The sequence below is a fragment of the Chiloscyllium plagiosum genome, unplaced genomic scaffold (genome assembly GCF_037043375.1).
Source record: "Chiloscyllium plagiosum isolate Xiang-an unplaced genomic scaffold, Cpla_swu_hap1 HiC_scaffold_34, whole genome shotgun sequence".
Taxonomy (NCBI): Eukaryota; Metazoa; Chordata; class Chondrichthyes; order Orectolobiformes; family Hemiscylliidae; genus Chiloscyllium; species Chiloscyllium plagiosum.
Genome location: NW_028270172.1, coordinates 52,669,060 through 52,686,500, shown reverse-complemented (window position 1 = coordinate 52,686,500; position 17,441 = coordinate 52,669,060). Strand labels below are relative to the sequence as shown.

At 45.1% G+C, this 17,441-nt stretch overlaps 1 protein-coding gene across 4 annotated transcripts in view; it reads right to left on the bottom strand.

Moving 5' to 3' along the window:
* Positions 1 to 17,441, bottom strand: part of tmem108 (transmembrane protein 108) — a 186,154-nt gene that overhangs the window by 47,106 nt on the left and 121,607 nt on the right. The gene's annotated exons all lie outside the window — the stretch shown is intronic.

Here is a 17,441-nt window from a genome sequence, read left to right as displayed (position 1 = left end):
AAAATACCTGCCCACCCACCAAAGACCCCATTCTCCCGTCTCCAACACACTCCATCTACGTGCTGGCCTGATATCTGCCCTCGATCTTGATATTGTCCGCCTCAACTTGTCCAACAGCCTCACCCACTCCAACCTCCCGCCCTCACAATGTGCATCCCTCCAATCCCCCCACTCCAACTTTAACCTCACCATAAAACTAGCAGATAAAGTGGATGCAGTGGTAGTTTGGCGCACTGACCTCTACATTGATGAAGCCAGGCACCAATTCGAAGACACCTCCTCTTACTGCCCCCTCAACCATGACCTCACCACCCCCCCATCACCAAACCAACACCTCCAATATCATACACAACCTCATCGCCACAGGGAATCTCCCACAGACAGCTTCCAACCTCATAGTTCAGGAATCCCACACCACCCGATTCTATCACCTACCCAAGAGCCACAAGCCTGACAACCTGGCCAACATATCATCTCAGCCTGCTCCTGCCCCACCGATCTTTTCACCACCTACTTCAGTACCTCAGTACTGTCCTATTCCCATGGTTCAGGAACTCCCCACATACATTCGGGACACCACCCACACCGTCCACCAAAACATCCATTTCCCCAACTCCCAATGCCTCATCTTCACCATGGACATCCAGCCCCTCTACACTCTATCTTCTTCTCCTGACGTCCCCACGCTCCACCCTCTATGTAAAAAAGTTGCGCGTTAAGTCCATTTTATGTCTTTTCCCTCTCACCCTAGAGGGATATGGGCCAACGGCTGGCAAGTGTGACTAGATTAGATTAGGGTATTTAGTCGGCATGGATGAGATGGACCGAAGGGTCTGTTTCCATGAATCTAAATAGCAGACACAGTCAGAAGGGTCTCTGGGACAAAAGCATAATAATACTGGGTAAAGAACCACTGGGGTCTGAACCAGTTGATTCTGCAGACAGTGTTTAAAAAAAACAGCAAGACTGCAGTGTTAAGAAGTAAGAAACAGAGGAGGAAGACTGAGTCTCTACTAGTTCATTGATCTTGTAGAAGGGTCTTTGTGGTCTGGGTTGAATGTACCTTTGGCTATTCATTGCTAAAAGTTGTCTTGTATAATTTGTTTGTTTTTGTTCCCTGTGTAATGCTAATAGATTAAATGGAAATATCTCTCTGGACACTAATGTAATAGTAAAGGGTTGAACTACACTGAGTTAACATTCTGGAAGTGAGTGGGGACGACAGTCAGGCAAGAATGCGAATAACCCCCACTCCAATTAGATAGTCATTTGCTACTACTCCCCCTACTATTACCATTCCATCTCTTCCATCCAGAAATGCTTTCTAACCATCTGCATTGTCTTGTGGAATCACTGAGTCAGGAAATTGTTTACATAACGATTCCCCAGGATTAGAGCATTTACATTATCTCTGAGCATGATCGTATCCTATCACTGCACCTGGGTTAACATGTGACTAAGGAGAGTATCTGTAAGCATGGCCAACTAACCTGTATAAAAGGGATGTGTGCCTTATTCTTTTGACTCGACCTCACATGCCTGTGAGGAGGATCAAAGGGGTCATCTAGCTTGTACAAGCTTGAATAAGCTTTAACTGTTTGCAGAAGTTGGTGTGCGCGAATTGCATTTCGTGTGTGAAACCTCGGGAAAAGAACCTAACACCTGGAGGTCAAGATCTAGGTACGCTTTGAAGTTAGTTTGCATTTTGGGAACATGTGGCGACTTAAAAGTGTGGCGAGCCTGTGTAAATACGGCACAAGTATGGGACATGTATGGTTAATGCAATGTCTGAGAATCTATAAATGATTGTGCAAAGCAGAGCTCTGCAGCAGAATGTTGATTTAAAAACTTGGTTTGTAAAGCTTGATAAAAATTATGTTTTAAAAAGGTAAATTTAACAAATGAGGTGGCTTTTTAAAAAGGTAAATTTAACAAAGGAGGTGGCTTGTTTTCTCTTGAAGTGTAACATTTACTTCCTTGCAGGAAGAGTGACAGGTGATATAATTATGTGCAGGAGTTTATACCCCAGCCTTTTGAATCCCAAGTAGATCAATACCAATTTACAACTTTTGCTTGAAGTGGAACCGATGAAGACATCCTTAGAAATTTTGAGATTTTGAGTCCATGTATGACGATATTTTACTGCTACTAGGTGAAGTAATCTGTGGATAGAGAACTGGAGGATTAAAATAAAACTCAAATTAAGGAGTACTCATTTGGGCGATGAAGGTAGAAAATAACCAAAGGAATATTAAGAAATTAGCAACAGTTGTTTCAGGGAACAGACACAGACAGGGAGCCTGCCCAAAACAGTTAAAGGAGAGTGTCTTTCATTTGCAATAAGGGAGAGCATTTTGCCAAAAAAATGTCCCAATAAGATTATTAAATGTGGGAACTGTGGAAAAAGAGGACTTCTGGTCCCCCTAGGAAAGACTGGCATGGAGAGAGAACAAGACAGAATCTGGGAAATCCCCAGTCGCTTTCCAGTGGCAATAGATCGTAATGCAAGGCAGCCATTGCATTTCACGAGAAAGAATACAGTTACTGTTAAAGACAAATCGAAGGACTATTTAATTATTGTAGGAACTTTTCAAAAAATTACAGCAACCTAGCCAGACCCCTGCAAATGAGGGGAAATAGCTCAGAAAAAAAATTGTGTGCCTGAGAGGAGGCAGACTTTGTCAAGATCAAAAAGACACTAGCCTCTGCACCAGCACTTTTGCAGGTCTTCCTGATTTGAAAAAGCCCTTTCACCTCCTTTGCAGTGAAAGCAACGACAATCCATTTGTGGCATGAAGGCAAGTTCTGCCCTGTGGGATATTACTCAGGTAAAATGAATCCAGTCATGATGGGACAACACTCATGTTCGAGCTACCCAGTGTGCTACCTGGGCACTAACAACACTCTTCCCCCCTTGACACAATAAGAGAAGGTGATATTACACTCCCCACACAGTATAGGCCAGCTATTAGAAGCTGACAAACTGAGAGGTGTTACAGACAGTCGGCAAGCCAATTAGATTAATTAGATTACTTACAGTGTGGAAACAGGCCCTTCGGCCCAACAAGTCCACACCGACCCGCCGAAGCGTAACCCACCCATACCCCTACATTTACCCCTTTACCTAACACTACGGGCAATTTAGCATGGCCAATTCACCTGACTTGCACATCTTTGGACTGTGGGAGGAAACCGGAGCCCCCGGAGGAAACCCACGCAGACACGGGGAGAACGTGCAAACTCCACACAGTCAGTCGCCTGAGTCGGGAATTGAACCCGGGTCTCTGGCGCTGCGAGGCAGCAATGCTAACCACTGTGCCACCGTGCCGCCCACAATTGGGAAGCGAAACTGTTGCCAGGAGACAAGCAAGTAGAAGTGGTTAAAGATAATGGTGAGAACCCAGCAAGCAATGTGAATCAGGAAGAAGAGACACAAGACTGCATGCCCCTCATGGATCAGGAAGAAGAGAGACATGGTCGAGTAAGGAAGAGCCATTAGTGGGGCGAGATGTGAAGTGAATGTTTGTAAAAGTATTATGATGATGAGGCCAGGATATGGTGGGTTGTAGTTATTTTGAAAGGGAAGCTTTTAGAATGAGGAAGGATATAAGGATGTTATTCTGCCCATGTAGGTGAACTAAATACTAACTATGAACAACTCTGATTCCTACATGGATGTTGAAGGAATTAATCGCTACCACCCTGTGTCAGATACAGACCACAACAACCCGAGAGACACAGAAGCAGTCATATAAATCACTCTCAGGATGATCCGGGTTATGATTACGGATGCACACAACAGACTACGTATGTATAGACAGGAAATTGCATGCTAAAAATCGTTAATGTCAAAAACAACCAATCAGAAGTGGACCTTGACAATCAAACAGTCCATCATCATGAGACAGAACAGAACCAAATACAGAAAGAGAATGTCATTACAAGACAAAATGACTAAGTTGACCAAATGCTCCATACAATCATCACAAGAATTCCTACACAAATCACGAGCACAAACATAGACAAGGATGAAGCAATGGTCTCACTTGATATAATGGCACCGTTCATTTCAATTGACAAAACTGTGGCCAGACAGACAGTTGATGGACAACACAACAGACAACACGACAGGAAACCTATCATCAAGGACTGCACGCTCAAACTACTAGATCTGTGTTTTACGACACTTCACATTCAAAAACCAAATATATGGGCTCATACATTTCTGGGCTCAAAGCAGAAGCACTGATGCAAAGACTGGAAGAAAGAGCCCTCCCACAAATCTAACCCAAATTCTGGATCAGATACATGGACGACATTTCTGTCATCATTAAGAGAACAGAAATTGAGAAATCACACCAGATTTTCAACACCATGTTCACAGGGATCAGATTTACAAGAGAGGAGGAAACAAACAATCAACTCCCATTCCTAGATGTGATGGTAGAAAGAACAGAGAACAGTGAATGCACCATAAGTGTACAGGAAAGCCACACATATCAAACAGGGTCCTGAACTACAACAGCAACAACCCAAACACACACAAGAGAATCTGCATTAGGACCCTATTTAAAAAGGCTAAAACACCCTGCCGTACTCCAGATCTAAAAGGGAGGAAGAAGAAGACCTTGACAGAGTAATTCACTAAAAATGGATATCCCCCAAACTTCAACTGCAGATGCTTAACAGACAAACAATGTGTATGGCTACTAGAGATAGCTGCACTAGAATGTAGGCTCAGAATTAACAGACTAACCGAAGAGATACAACAAGCTGTCAGACAAACCATTGTACCCTTACTAACAAAGACAAATGAACAACCTAAACATCAAAGACAGCGAAGCCTAAACACACTCAAAAATGACAAGAATATATTGTACCAGCAGACAAGCATAATGATGGTTATCATGGACAAGACTGAATGTACTCAGAAACCACTACTACGGAACCTACAAAAAAATGGACTAATAACCAGGACTGACCTACAAAGGATGAAACCAGAAAGGAATAACACCTCAGCACGGTGGTTCAAGCACCAGGGTCCCAGGTTCAATTCCAGCCTCGGGCGACTGTCTGTGTGGAGTTTGCACATTCTCCCTGTGTCTGCGTGGATTTCCTCCAGGTGCTCCCGTTTCCTTCCACAGTCCAAAGATGTGAATTGGCCATGCTAAATTGCCCATAGTATTGGGTGAGTTAGTCAGAAGGAAATGGGTCTGGGTGGTTACTCTTCAGAGGGTCGGTGTGGACTGGCTGGGCCAAAGGGCATGTTTCCACACTGTAGGGAATCTAATCTAATCATCTCAAGAGTTTATGGATTACCCAAAGTAGGCAAACCAAATATATCACTCAGACCCATTGTGTCACTCCTTGGAACTCCACTGCATAAACTGGCAAAGGAACTTACAAAAACGGAAACATCAGCGGATTCAAACACTCTATACAATCATCATAGGAATTCTTAGACAACATCAAGATAAGGAAAACAGAATGGTCTCATTGCACTGTTCACTTCAATTGACAAAACTCTAGCCAGACAGACAATAGCCAAACTCCTGGACAAGCAGAACAGACCACATGAAGGGGAACCAAACAACTTACTCAAACTATTAGGTCTGTGCTTGATGACACACATCACATTCAACAACCACATGTATAAACAGATCAGTGGAATGCCAACAGGCTCACGCATTGTAGCAGAAGTAGTGATGCAAAGATTGGACCAAAGAGCCCTCCTACAAATCCAACCCAGATTCTGGATCAGATACATGGATGACACTTTTATTATCATTAAGAGAACAGAAAGTGAGAACACACACCAGATTGTCTACATCATACTCACGGGCATCAGATTTATGAGAGAGCGGGAAACCAACAATCAACTCCCACTCCTAGACATGATGGTAGAAAGAACACAATGGTGAATGCACCACAAAAGTGTACAGGGAAGCCACACACATCCACCAGGTCTGAAACTACAACAGCAAGCACCTGAACACACAAGAGAAGCTACATTAGGATTCTGTTCAAAAATACTATAACACACTGCGGCACTACTGACCTATGAATGGAAGAAGACCTTTACAGAGTATGGATATCCCTGCAAATTCATCCACAGATACCTAACAAACAATGTGAAGATGACGTTCCATGACCTAACTCACTTGCCACACTACCTTATATAAAAAATTCTCATAATTGACAGCTAGACTTCTCTGACCATTGGGATCTATGACAGCCCATAGACCAACAGCCATGCCCAGACAGCAACTCACCAGGATAAAAGACTCTCTATCCATCATGTGCAAGACAAACATAACTTACAAGATTTCCATGCAAAGATTGCAAGCAACATTGTATAGGACAAAAAGGCAGACAACTGGCAATCCGCATCCATGAACACCAATGAGCCACTAAATGCCACAACCAGCTGGCTCTAGTAGGCACACACAGATGACAAGGACCACAGATTCAACTGGGACAACACAACAATCATAGGACAAGCCAGGAAGAGGACAGCCTGAAAATTTCTAGAAGCATGGCGCTCATCCACGGGCTTCATCAACAAACACATAGACCTAGACCCAATATACTGGCCACTACAATGAACTACCGGAACTGACAACTGGAAGCAGCAGGAACAGAACCAAATAAATTCCAGAACACACAGTACTGCAGTGATTCACAGAACGTTCCAAAGCTCTGATGATGTCACCTAACAAGGGACGAAATGTCCAGAAATCAACTTCCCAGTTTGACTATGACAACCAGAACCCGAGCTACAAATCTTTACATAAATTTTGAACTAAAAGCACTTAGTGCTGCCCTGCAGTTAGGGACAGGGCAAAGGGTTAACATCTAAACAGACAGTAGGTATGCTTTTAGTGTAGTCCATGACTACATGATGGCATGGGCAAAATGAGATAATGCTACTTTGAGTGGTAGTGTAATTCATCATGAGACTCTGGTCAAGGATTGAGTAGCTGCAGCGAATGAACTGAAGGTTGCAGCAGTAATTACAGTAAGATTCAGACAGCAGAGCAGAAAGAAAATGTTTGAATAGGCAGTGATTATGATGGCAGCTGTAAAACAGCAATAAACTAAAGATGATGAATGGAACATTTAAAATCAACAATCAGCATCTCACTCAGTGGAAAAAGCAGGGCGGATTAAAGATGGAGCAGCAATAGGAACAGTTGATATTTGGAGAAAGGAAGCTTTTGGAGTGGTAGCTCTCACATTCTGTCAACAGACTCTATGCAGTGTTTATCTTGGATTTGCACACATAGGGAGGGATAAAATGATACAGCTAATAGCTAACTGTTGGTGGTGGAAAGACATAGCTATATTTTGCCAGAGGTGTACTGCATGTGCAGAGACAGAATCAGGATGAGAAATTAAAATTAAAATTAACATCACCTCTGCCCACTGGGACCATGGGAACATATTCAAATGGACTTCATAGGACCACTCCACAAAGTCAGAATAAGAAATTCTGTCTGGCCATGGTCGACCAGTCTACCAAATGGGTAGAATCATAGAGGGAGCAGAACTGATTAACAGCAAGGGACAAATCTGGGATGACACGAAACCCCTCTAAGTATTTACACATACTTCACCGACCGGCACGATACAAGCAGCTTGTCAAAGACTAGGAGTCTGAGAGACCCTCCAGGACAAACTGAAATGCCAGCCCCAGGATCAAAGGTGCTGGGAAAATAATCTTAAGCGAGGGAGCGTTGTCCCCCCGATGGGATGGACCTGATGAGGTAATATTAACAGGTATCAGGAGTGCACTTATTAATGAAAACAGAATTAATAAATGGAGACATCCTATCCAGCTAAAAGAAATATAGGGGTTTAATAGTATAACAGTCAGGCCTACTAGTCTGGTATGCTCTCTCTCTCTCTCTCTCTCTCTCGTCTCTCCCTCTTGCAGGTTTTAAAGGGGCCTCACCATGTACAAGCAGCAGAACAGAATCCTCAACCCCAGTCGGCAGCCAGAATAGATTATGGTTGCATGTAAATTTATGGGTCATGTTTGCGCGTTGGAGACGTAGTTAAAAATTAATGTTGATCCCATCAGAGGCTGATAAGCAGGTGAAGAGGAGAAGGTTGGATGTGAACACGTTTTTGTACATACCAGATGTGCGTGTGAGAACACACAATGTCTCTCATTGTTGGGTCTGCACAAACATCTCTATACATTCTAGAGGGGGACACCCGTGCAACCGATCACCTTTAATGCCAGGAAATTAGCTGAATGGGTATTGTGGCAGAATAGCTCAAGGCACAAAGAAGGAGAATGGCAGTCTACCAAGGGTGGGAGGTACCTAGTAAATACTGACCAGGATAAAGCACAATAGAAATCATGAGGGACAACCTGACTGCCTTTGCGGGATGGGACCAGCCTAACTACAAGATCTCCAACAGCCTCCCTTTGTCATTCTGAGTAACACTTCAGGAACAGGGAAGTCCACCAGTATGATTCAGCTTAGAAAGAATGAATCCCAGAGGAGGAATCATAGAGGACTAAAAGTGGGAATTAGTAACTGTCATCCAATGTCACCCTCCACTTGTCGTTAATTCAGCAATGGTGCCTTTAGAAATCGCCCAAGTGAGGGAACATTCCAGCAACACTGGCATTCCGTGTTTATAAACCATTTCACCCCATACTGATTTTGTGTGCGGACACAGAGCCTAAACCTGGCTCCCACCATCCTGGGCTATATGGTACCGTTCATGCTGTATGCGGTATACCTTTCTGAAGGAGGTACCAAGACAGCACAAACATGCAATCTCAGAAACAGAAAAGTCCTTTTCCATATTAATACCTGGATATGGTGCAGCCAAGCCAGGATTTAGCAATGGGCTTGGGATCTCTAGGACATTCATTGTCCAGGGATTAGTAATTTTTATTGCCATATTATGTTTACATTCTCTCATGTTTTGTCTCATGAAATGCACTGCCTCCACAATAATGGAGAAGATGACTGCAGGAGAGCCACGGACCAAGGCCTTAGTATGCACCACTAAGCCAATGACTACTAGTGGAACGAGGAAAGAAAATGACCAGCCTATCAAACAATGAAGACGACTCTTGAACTTTGATTTGGATTCTTGATTTTTATTTTTGGATTCATGGATTCTGATATGGACTGTTTATTAATAATGGCCATAGGGATTTCCCATACCTACTCATACCAAAATTGCCCATGCTTGCCCATATAAAATGACCGGCAAGGGTTAGATAGACTGAAACAGCCTGCTCTAGCATTAAGATACAAATAGCCAACAGAAACATAAGCAAAACTAAATAACCTGCTTACACATTGAAACATAATGGTATTTTGAACATGACAATTCCAAGTTCAGCAAGGGGGCCCTACAAGAAACCATCCCAAGACAGTTTTGAAAAGAGAATGCCTAAAGACAGACACGTGATTGATCCCATTCTCTTTATGAAAGGATGATTGTCCTAGTAAATAAATAATACCAGCTCATGAACCAGCCAGATTGACTCCCTAAGCAACTGCATACACCAGCTAAAGTTATTTTGGTGTAAACAGCTGTTTCTTTAAAGCTATGCGCAATATTAAGAAATAGGTTATAGCTAAAGTGTAGAAATACATATAACCAAAGGAGAACAAAAGCATTAGAAACAAAACACTTAAACATAGATGTGAAAGTTAATTAGTCTCAAGAAATGCCTTCCCTTATGCCCTGAACAAAATAGATTGTTCACAGCCCATTAATTACAATGTGCCAGAGTTACAGAGTCATAGAGATGTACAGCATGGAAACAGACCCTTCGGTCCAATCTGTCTATGCTGACCAGACATCCCAACCCAATCTAGTCCTACCAGCCAGCACTCGGCCCATATCCCTCCAAACCCTTTCTTTTCATATACCCATCCAAATGCCTTTTAAATGTTGTAATTGTACCAGCCTCGACCACTTCCTTTGGCAGCTCATTCCATACACGTACCACCCTCTGTATGAAAACGTTGCCCCTTAGGTCTCTTTTATATCTTTCCCCTCTCACCCTAAACCCATGCCCTCTAGTTCTGGACTCCCCCACCCCAGGAAAAAGACTTTGATTATTTATCCTATCCATGCCCCTCATAATTTTGTAAACATCTATAAGGTCACCCATCAGTCTCTGACGCTCCAGGGAAAACAGCCGCAGCATGTTCAGCCTCTCCCTCTAGCTCAAATCCTCCAACCCTGGCAACATCCTTGTAAATCTTTTCTGAACCCTTTCAAGTTTCACAACATCTTTCCAATAGGAAGAAGACCAGAACTGCACGCAATATTCCAACAGTGGCCTAACCAATGTCCTGTATAGCCTCAACATGACCTTCCAACTCCTGTACTTAATACTCTGACCATTAAAGGAAAGCATACCAAACACCTTCTTCATTATCCTATCTACCTGCGACTCCACTTTCAAGGAGTTATGAACCTGCACTCCAAGGTCTCTTTGTTCAACAACACTCCCTAGGACCGCTGTATAACTTTACACTTTATAACTAACTTTTTAACAGAAATCAATATTACAAATCTTATAGCAAGTAGTTAAAACTGTCATTTTTTATAGGACAGTGGAAATATAATGAATAACAGAACTTAAACTGTCCTTAGAGATAAGCAAGCCTGAGACAGATCAAAGGAGTACAAGCCAATAACTTTGGAATGTGAATGAATAGGATGCATTGGAAAAGTAGGAGAAAGTGAGGACTACAGATGCTAGAGATCAGAGGTGAAAAATGTGTTGCTGGAAAAGCGCAGCAGGTCAGGCAGCATCCAAGGAGCAGGAGAATCGACATAAACCTATCGAACTTTCCTGTACCTGAGGTGTGACTACCTCTTTGTAACTCCTTGGAGAAAGTGAGGACTGCCAATGCTGGAGACCATTCCTGATGTAGGACTTATGCTTGAAACATAGATTCTCCTGCTCCTCCTGCTGCCTGACCTGCTGTGTTTTTCCAGCAACACACTCTCTGTAACTCCTCCCAGTTATTCGCTCAGCCTCGAGAATGGTTTGAAATTAATCCACCTCTGCTTTATAACAGATTTGGGGCTCAAGTCTGAGATTTGGACAGATTAAAATAGATTTTGACAGATTTGGACTGACTTAGGATATGAACTGTCCTCACAGATTTAAACAGATTTGGAGCATTAGTTCCAGATGTTGAATTAACATTTAGTTGAGAAGTGGAAAATCTGTTTAATTTTAGTTGTTTATTGTTGGTTAAATCAAAAGTGGGAAAATGACTAAAGTGGTTCTGGAGGTTGAGGATGCTTCCCAAATTTATCAAGCAAGTTTAAAAAGATAGAAACAGGTGTCACTTTTAGAATTAGCAAACAGGCTAAAGTTGAGATTAAATAGGAATAATAAGAAAGCTAAAATTGTAACTAAATTAGCCAAGCATTTATGTATACCAGAGAAACAGTCAATCATAAAATCCCAACAGTGTGGAAACAGGCCATTAGGCCCAACAAGTCCATTCCAACTCTCTGAAGAGTAACCCACCCAGACCAATTCCCTTATTATTGGGGCAGCATGGTGGCTCAGTGGTTAGCACTGCTGCCACACAGTGCCAGGGACTGGCACACAGTGCCACACAGTGCCAGTTCCCGCCCCGGCAACTGTCTGAGTGGAGTTTGCACATTCTCCCTGTGTCTGTGTGGGTTTCCTCCCTCTGTCCAAAAAATGTGCAGGTTAGGTGAATTGGCCATGCTAAATTGCCCGTAGTGTTAGGTGCTGGGGTAAATGTAGGGGAATGTGTCTGGGTGGGTACGCTTCGGCGGGTTGGTGTGGACTTTTTGGGCCGAAGGGCCTGTTTCCACACTGTAAGTAATCTAATCTAATCTAATTTAGCACGGCCTACTATACACATCTTCAGATTGAAGGAGGAAACCAGAACAGCCAGAGGAAACCCACACAGACATGGGGAGAATGTGCATACTCCACATAGACAGTTGCCCGTGGCAGGAATCGAACCTGGATCCCTGGTACTGTGAGGCAATACTGCTAACCACTTAGTCACCGTAACGCACTGTGGAGTTTAGTTGGAAAAAAATAATTTGCCAATGAGACAATTGGAGTTAGATTGTGAAATTAAAAGGCCGGAGTTAGAAGATAGAGACAAGGAAAGGAACGCTATGTCAGGACAAAGGGGTCAAAAAGAAAGGGAACTGAAACAGTTCGCATTCTGGTTAAAAACACGGGAAAAAGATAAAGATATAGAGAAAAAATGTTCGAGTTGGAAAAGATGAAGAAATTGAAGCAAAAAGAATTCAACTGACAGAGGTAAAAGGATTGAAGTGATAATAAGCAAACTCATCGTGGCCACCAGTGTGGTAGGGATATGTATGAGTATAGCCCATTACTGGGGATGAAGACTCAGGAGGCAGACAGGTTTCAGGCAAGTGGCAGGCTTCTATTCAAGCAGAAACTCATCAGTGAAGGAAGAGGGCCAAAGGATCTTTCTGAAATCTGGCCTCGATGTGAGAAAGCAATCTTTCCCTTAATCTTTAGCTCAGCTTAGAAGAGAGATCATTGACATACTCTGATTTTTACAGTAAAATACAGCATTTTTATGCATTTTGTGTTACAATAGTTGCACACAACATGATTACTATGTCCTTCACTATGAGGAAGCTGGAGAAATCTGCATTCATCCCTTGTGGTTGGAGGGTTCCTAGGCAAGAGATGAGGCGCTCTTCCTCCAGGTGTCATGTTGCCATGGCCTGGCGATAGAGGAGGCCAAGGACCTGCATGTCCTTGGCGGAGTGGGAGGGGGCGGTACATTGTTCAGCCACAGGGTGGTTGGGTTGGTTGGTGCGGGTGTCCCAGAGGTGTTCTCTGAAACGTTGCGCAAGTAGGCAGCCTGTCTCCCCAATGTACAGGAGGCCACATCAGGTGCAGCAGATGCAGTAAATGATGTGTGTGGAGGTGCAGGTGAATTTGTGACGGATATGGAAGTATTCCTTGGGGCCTTGGAGGGAAGTGAGAGTGGAGGTGTGGGCGCAGGTTTTGCATTTCTTGCGGTTGCGGGGAAGGTGCCAGGAGTGGAGATTGGGTTGGTGGGGGCTGTGGACCTGACGAGGGAGTCACTGAGGGAGTGGTCTTTCCGGAACGCTGATAGGGGAGTGGAGGGAAATATATCCTTGGTGGTAGGGTCTGTTTGGAGCTGGCAGAAAGACAAAGGATGATACGATGTATCTGGAGGTTGGTGGGGTGTTAGGTGAGGACCAGTGGGGTTCTGTCCTGGTGGTGATTGAAGGTTCAAGGGCGGAGCAGCGGGAAGTGGAGGAGATGCGGTGGAGAGCATCGTCAAACACGTCTGAGGGGAAATTGCGGTCTTTGAAGAAAGAGGCCATCTGGGTTGTTCGGTATTGGAATTGGTCCTCCTGGGAGCAAATACAGCGGAGGCGAAGGAATTGGGAATATGGGATGGCGTTTTTACAGGGGGCAGGGTGGGAGCAGGTGAAATCTAGGTAGCTATGGGAGTCGGTCGGTTTATAGTAAATGTCTGTGTTGAGTCGGTCGCCCGAGATAGAAATAGAGAGGTCTAGGAAGGGGAGGGAAGAGTCTGAGACGATCCAGGTAAATTTGAGGTTGGGGTGGAAGGTGTTAGTTTTTTTTTTAGATTAGATTAGATTACTTACAGTGTGGAAACAGGCCCTTCGGCCCAACAAGTCCACACCGACCCGCCGAAGCGTAACCCACCCATACCCCTACATTTACCCCTTTACCTAACACTACGGGCAATTTAGCATGGCCAATTCACCTGACTTGCACATCTTTGGACTGTGGGAGGTAACCGGAGCCCCCGGAGGAAACCCACGCAGACACGGGGAGAACGTGCAAACTCCACACAGTCAGTCGCCTGAGTCGGGAATTGAACCCGGGTCTCTGGCGCTGCGAGGCAGCAGTGCTAACCACTGTGCCACCGTGCCGCCCACAATTGGGAAGCGAAACTGTTGCCAGGAGACAAGCAAGTAGAAGTGGTTAAAGATAATGGTGAGAACCCAGCAAGCAATGTGAATCAGGAAGAAGAGACACAAGACTGCATGCCCCTCATGGATCAGGAAGAAGAGAGACATGGTCGAGTAAGTGGATGAACTGTTCAACCTCCTCGTGCAGATTTCTCCAGCTTCCTCATTTCCCCTCCCCCCACCTTATCTCAGTCCCACCCTCGGACTCAGCACCGCCTGCAATCTTCTTCCCGACCTCTGCGCCCCCACCCCCTCTCCGGCCTATCACCCTCACCTTAACCTCCTTCCACCTATCGCATTTCCAACGCCCCTCCCCCAGTCCCTCCTCCCGATCTTTTATCTTAGCCTGCTTGGCATACCCTCCTCATTCCTGAAGAAGGGCTTATGCCCGAAACGTTGATTCTCCTGCTCCTTGGATGCTGCCTGACCTGCTGCGCTTTTCCAGCAACACATTTTTCAGCTCTGATCTCCAGCATCTGCAGTCCTCACTTTCTCCTCATTCATTTTAACCTACTGCGAATCCTCTTGCAAGGATGCCTTCCTTGAAAAAACTCTCTTCCTCCTTCTACAAGGATTTCAGTGAGTCCCTCTCTCACTGCACCCCCCAGGTCATCTCCTCTGCCCTGAAGTTCTTCAGCCCCGTTCTCAAACAGACTCGCTACCACAGTCACATCTCCTTCCTCAGCATCTGTCTACGGAATCGACTGACCCCACATGGACTCTTAGGACTTATATGTGAAAGGCAAAAAAATGGTCAAGACTAAAATTGGGCCCTTGAAGACAGAAACAGGGGAATATATTACGGGGAACAAAGAAATGGCAGAAGAATTGAATTGGTAGTTCAGATCTGTGTTCACTGGGAAGACACAAGCAATCTCCCTGAGGTAACAGTGGCTGAAGGACCTGAACTTAAGGGAATTTATATTTGCCAGGAAATTGGTGTTGGAGAGACTGTTAGGTCTGAAGGTTGATAAGTCCCCGGGGCCTGATGGTCTACATCCCAGGGTACTGAAGGAGGTGGCTCGATAAATCGTGGATAAGTTGGTGATTATTTTTCAGAGTTCGATAGATTCGGGATCAGTTCCTGCAGATTGGAGGGTGGCTAATGTTGTACCACTTTTAAAGAAAGGTGGGAGAGAGAAAGCAGGAAATTATAGACCAGTTAGTCTGACCTCAGTGGTGGGAAAGATGCTGGAGTCAATGAAAAAGGATGAAATTACAACACATCTATATAGTAGTAACAGGATAAGTCAAGGTCAGCATGGATTTATGAAGGGGAAATCATGCTTGATTAATCTTCTGGAATTTTTTGAGGATGTAACTCTGAAGATGGATGAGGGAGATCCAGTAGATGTAGTGTACCTGGACTTTCAGAAAGCTTTTGATAAAGTCCCACATAGGAGGTTAGTGAGCAAACTTAGGGCACATGGTATTGGGGGCAAAATACTAACTTGGATTGAAAGTTGGTTGGCTGACAGGAAACAAAGAGTAGTGATAGACAGCTCCATTTCGGAAGAGCAGGCAGTGACCAGTGGGGTACCGTAGGGACCAGTGGTGGGACTGCAGCTTTTTACAATATATGTTAATGATATAGAAGATGGTATTAGTAATAACATTAGAAAATTTGCTGATGATACTAAGCTAGGTGGCAGGGTGAAATGTCAGGAGGATGTTAGGAGATTACAGGGTGACCTGGACAGGTTAGGTGAGTGGTCAGATGCATGGCAGATGCAGTTTAATGTGGATAAATGTATGGTTATCCACTTTGGTGGCAAGAACAGGAAGGCAGATTACTACCTAAATGGAATCAATTTAGGTAAAGGGGCAGTACAACGAGATCTGGGTGTTCTTGTGCACCAGTCAATGAAGGTAAGCATGAAGGTACAGCAGGTAGTGAAGAAGATAAAAACAATGACTGCAGATGCTGGAAACCAGATTCTGGATTAGTGGTGCTGGAAGAGCACAGCAGTTCAGGCAGCATCCGAGGAGCAGTAAAATCGACGTTTCAGGCAAAAGCCCTTCATCAGGAATAAAGGCAGAGAGCCTGAAGCGTGGAGAGATAAGCTCGAGGAGGGGTGGGGGTGGGGAGAAAGTAGCATAGAGTACAATAGGTGAGTGGGGGAGGGGATGAAGGTGATAGGTCAGGGAGGAGGGTGGAGTGGATAGGTAGAAAAGAAAATAGACAGGTAGGACAAGTCATGGGACAGTGCTGAGCTGGAAGTTTGGACCTAGGGTGAGGTGGGGGAAGGGAAAATGAGGAAACTGTTGAAGTCCACATTGATGCCCTGGGGTTGAAGTGTTCTGAGGTGGAAGATGAGGAATTCTTCCTCCAGGCGTCTGGTGGTGAGGGAGCGGCGGTGAAGGAGGCCCAGGACCTCCATGTCCTCGGCAAAGTGGGAGGGGGAGTTGAAATGCTGGGCCACAGGGTGATGTGGTCGATTGGTGCGGATTTCCCGGAGATGTTCCTTAAAGCGCTCTGCGAGGAGGCGTCCAGTCTCCCCAATGTAGAGGAGACCGCATCGGGAGCAACGGATACAATAAATTATATAGGTGGATGTGCAGGTAAAACTTTGATGGATGTGGAAGGCTCCTTTAGGGCTTTGGATGGAGGTGAGGGGTGAGGTGTGGGCCCAGGTTTTGCAATTCCTGCAGTGGCAGGGGAATGTGCCAGGATGGGAGGGTGGGTTGTAGGGCAGCGTGGACCTGACCAGGTAGTCACGGAGGGAACGGTCTTTGCGGAATGCAGAAAGGGGTGGGGAGGGAAATATATCCCTGGTGGTGGGGTCTGTTTGGAGGTGGCAGAAATGTCGGCGGATGATTTGCTTTATCCGAAGGTTGGTAGGGTGGAAGGTGAGCACCAGGGTCGTTCTGTCCTTGTTACGGTTGGAGGGGTGGGGTCTGAGGGCGGAGGTGCGGGATGTGGACGAGATGCGTTGGAGGGCATCTTTAACCACGTGGGAAGGGAAATTGCGGTCTCTAAAGAAGGAGGCCGTCTGGTGTGTTCTGTGGTGGAACTGGTCCTCCTGGGAGCAGATTCAGTGGAGGCGGAGGAATTGAGAACCTCTTGCATTTTTGCAAGAGATAGGGTGGGAAGAGGTGTAATCCAGGTAGCTGTGGGAGTCGGTGGGTTTGTAAAAAATGTCAGTGTCAAGTCGGTCGTCATTAATGGAGATGGAGATGTCCAGGAAGGGGAGGGAGGTGTCAGAGATGGTCCAGGTAAATTTAAGGTCAGGGTGGAATATGTTGGTGAAGTTGATGAATTGCTCAACCTCCTCGCGGGAGCACGAGGTGGCGCCAATGCAGTCATCAATATAGCGGAGGAAGAGGTGGGGAGTGGTGCCGGTGTAATTACGGAAGATCTACTGTTCTACGTAGCCAACAAAGAGACAAGCATAGCTGGGGCCCATACGTGTGCCCACGGCTACCCCTTTGGTCTG